At 52.7% G+C, this 3,947-nt stretch overlaps 1 pseudogene across 1 annotated transcript; it reads left to right on the forward strand.

Annotated features, from left to right (window-relative positions):
* The first annotated feature begins 888 nt into the window (after nucleotides 1–888).
* On the forward strand, nucleotides 889–2,618 carry LOC308608866 (nondiscriminating glutamyl-tRNA synthetase EARS2, mitochondrial-like; annotated as a pseudogene). Its single transcript has one exon. The product of its transcript is annotated as a nondiscriminating glutamyl-tRNA synthetase EARS2, mitochondrial-like (transcript).
* The last annotated feature ends 1,329 nt before the right edge of the window (nucleotides 2,619–3,947 follow it).

A 3,947-nucleotide genomic window follows, 5' to 3' on the forward strand; every position in this document is an offset into this window, starting at 1 on the left:
CCCTCACCTCAGGCTACTTCTGCGGATTAAGGATGCGGGAAATCAGGCCAAGCTTCATAGAGGTGAGCTGGTCTTTACAGGCTGAGGAGGATTTGAGCATGTAAAGATGAAGTGAGGAACAGTTTCAAAGACATGGAGAAGAAACATAGAGAAATACAGAGTACGGGTTCTCAATCTAGGACTGGTCTTGGGGGGACCCAGAGTTTTCATATCAGTTATTGTCATTACCAATATTATTTTTACTCTGAGTGCTTTCATCAGAACAATCATATATACCACCATTAATACTAGAGTCATTTGAAAATGCCCCATCTTTGTATTGTTCAGTCACTGCGAAGGTCACATTTCTTCTGTGGTATCATTACAACCTACAATGACTAACAAATATTTGAATGTATCTGTGTTGCAGACCTATGGAAATACAACTTGTTACAGCCTCCCTCCACCCATTGTGATTAGGTCTGGCCTCACAACTTCCCATAAATTAGCAATATCATAACAGAATACTTGAGGGCGTATCAATGTGTTCTCAGAAAAAGTTTCTAGTTTCTTTGCTTGGGATCAAGAACCTTCAAGAGAATGATTGGGGATAAGGCTCAGGTGGTCAGAGGACAGGAACAATCAAGAACTACTGCCTTAAGAATCAGTACGATGGCATCAAAAGCACAAGCAACAAAAGAAAAAAGAAATAAGCTGGACTTCATCAAAATGACAACTTTTTGTGCATCAAAGGACACTACCAAGAAAGTGAAAAGACAGCCCTCAGACTGGGAAAAAAGAGTTGCAAATCATATATCTGATAGGGGTCTAGTATCTAGAATATATAAAGAACTCTTGGTCCCCGGAAGTGATGCACGGAGAAGCCCACGTGTGCGATTCTACCCCAACATGGTGGTGCTCCTCAAGAGGTTGCTGCATCCCCGGAGACCCCCAGTGGCCTTGGGCCACCCCCTGGGACAGGGTGCGAGGCCAGCCTGGGCACTGATCCCAGGGCTGCTGTGAGGGTACGGTTCGCCCCCAGCCCCACAAGCTTCTTGCACCTGGGCGGCCTCCACACTGCCTTGTACAACTACGTCTTTGCCAAGAAGCACCTGAGGCTGGAGGACATGGATCAGACCTGCCTTGTGCTTGGGGCAGCAGAGAATACTGAGGACATGCTGGAGTGGGCAGGCATCCCCCCTGACAAGAGCCCCTGCCGAGGAGGTCCTGCAGGACCCTACCTGCAATCTCAGTGACTTGCGCTCTACACCCATGCTACCAAAGCTCTGCTGAAGAGCAGCGGCTGGAGCTCCTGAAGAGGGAGGACCTGAGGAACCATCAGACTGGCCAGTATGACAATCGGTGCCGGAGCCTGAGCCAGGCGCAGGTGGCCCAGAAGTTGGCCAAAGACCCCAAGCATGCCATCCACTTCCGCCTGGAGGGGAGGCACCAGCCTTCCAGGACTTGGTATATAGCTGGAATCCGCACAAGGTGGCCAGCATGGAGGGGGACCCGGTCATCCTGAAGAGGGATGGCTTCCTCACGTACCACCTGGCCTGCATGGTGATCGACCACCACATGGGCATCAGCCACATGCTGTGGGGCTCCGAGTGGCTGGTCACCACCTCTAAGCACCTGCTCCTCTACCAGGCCCTGGGCTGGCAGCCCCAGTGCCTTGCCCACCTGCCCCTGCTTCTCAACAGGGATGGCAGCAAGCTGTCCAAGAGACAAGGGGACATTTGCTGCTGGCGGCTTCCTGCCGATCCCTCGCTCGACATCATCACCAACTGCGGCTCAGGGTTTGCAGAGAAGCAGATGGGCAGGACCTTGCCAGAGCTGATCACACAGTTTGACCTGACCCGGATCACCTGCCACTCAGCCCTGCTGGACCTGGAAAAGCTCCCAGAATTCAACAGGCTGCACCTCCGCCAGCTGGTGAGCGATGAGACCCAGAGACACCAGCTGGTGGGGAAGCTGCAGGCCCTCGTGGAAGAGGCTTTCGGGAGCCAGCTGCAAGACAGGCATGTGCTGGACGCAGCCTACGTGGAGAGGATCATCCTGCTGAGACAGGGGCACATTTGCCGCCTGCAGGATTTGGTCTCCCCAGCACACTCCTACCTATGGACTCGCCCTGCTGTGGGTCGAGCGCAGCTGGGTGCCATCTCAGAGAGGGTGGACGTCATTGCCAAGCATGTGCTGGGGCTTTTAGAAGGATCCGGTAGGAACTTAACTCAGGACATGCTGAACGGAGAACTGAAGAAGCTGTCAGAAGTCTGGAAGACACCAAACACAGTAACGTGATGAAGCTCCTCCAAGTGGCCTTCAGTAGACAGCTGCAAGGGCCTCCTATAGCTGAGATGATGTTGTCCTTGGGACCAAAGGAAGTGCGGGAACAAATACAGAAGGTGCTTTCCAGATGGAGAGAAGGTGTGCGGGACAGCAGAGGTGGCCGTGGGAACCGTAGTTGCAGGACCTGCCCTCAGACGGGAGGAGCAGGAGGCCTGGACCCCATCGGAAGCTTGTGGAAGGAACCAAGGGTGGGCGCAGAGCCTCCGGGTGCACAGGTGCATTTATGGCGCCACGCCATGCCTGTCCTAATCAGTTGGCCAGCGTCAGCCAGCCACCTGTCACCTCCCTGACTCTGGAAAGGAAGGCCTCATATCTGGTTCTGACACCACAGTACACAGCAGAGGTTAGGAGATGCTTCACAGAACAGTCACAGCTCATGTTTTAGTCTGCTCAGGCTGCCACGACAAAATACCACAGAGTGGTGGCTTAAACAGCAGAAACTGATTTTCTCAGGCTTCTGGAAGCTGGCAGTCCAAGCTCAAGGTATTGGCAGGTTTCGTTTCTCCTGAGGCCTCTCTCCTCGGCTTGCAGACGGCTGCCTTTTTTTTTTTTTTTCTTTTTTTGCGGTATGCGGGCCTCTCACTGTTGTGGCCTCTCCCGTTGTGGAGCACAGGCTCCAGACGCGCAGGCTCAGCGGCCGTGGCTCACGGGCCCAGTTGCTCCGCGGCATGTGGGATCTTCCCGGACCGGGGCACGAACCTGTGTCCCCTGCATTGGCAGGCGGACTCTCAACCACTGCGCCACCAGGGAAGCCCCTGACGGCTGCCTTTTTGCTGTCTCCTCACACGGTCTTCCCTCTGTATGTGCCCTCGGTATCTCTCTGTTTGTCCAAATGCCCTCTTCTTAAGAGGACACCAGTCCTCTTAAGTGGACAGGTGATATTGGGGAAATTTCTGCTTTCTGTTTGTCTCCTCCACTAGTTGGTCACCACAACCAAGATGAAGAAAAGTTCGTCATTACCGGTTGTATGAATATCTCCAGATATTTACTCTCAGAGTCTGCTGGTATGGGAGTTTCTCATTCTTCGATTTATTACCCTCTTAGCAGCAGCTCTAGCTACAAGGGCCTTCATTATATCCTAATTGCCAGTGCCAATTGCCCTTATTTTTTATGTTAAAATCCATTTGTAAACGCATTTCAGCAGCTCTACCATCTCAGCATCATTGGTAATTTAATCTCCCTCCCCCTCTATTAGTGCCACAGGGGGCTGACCAGAGCAGGCGGCGCCCAGGCTAATCAGATCACTAGTCTGTCTGAATGTTAAACTCAGCAGGAACTTGATGGGATGTTGTGGGTCAGATCGGGGGCATATTAGATCTTCCGCCAGCTAGCTCTCAGGACCAACCAGGGGAGAGACCTGGAAGCAGACAATGAAAACATGGACCTCAGCTTGGAGGGGCTGATGGGGGACGGTCTGGGAAACTGTCAGGCAAGGTTGCTGGAATTGAGGGCTCTGCGAGGGTGTGATTTGATGCGAAGGAGAATTTCCCGGCATATGAAACAGTGCTTCTCATCTGACCTGTTCACTCACCACTTCTCAGAACACTTCATGCAGCGAGCTGTGGCAAAGAGCGCAGTGAACAGCAAATCGGGAGACTGGGGACTTTACCTGCTTGGTT

The sequence above is a fragment of the Mesoplodon bidens genome (assembly GCF_964165515.1).
Source record: "Mesoplodon bidens genome assembly, chromosome: X".
NCBI lineage: Eukaryota > Metazoa > Chordata > Mammalia > Artiodactyla > Ziphiidae > Mesoplodon > Mesoplodon bidens.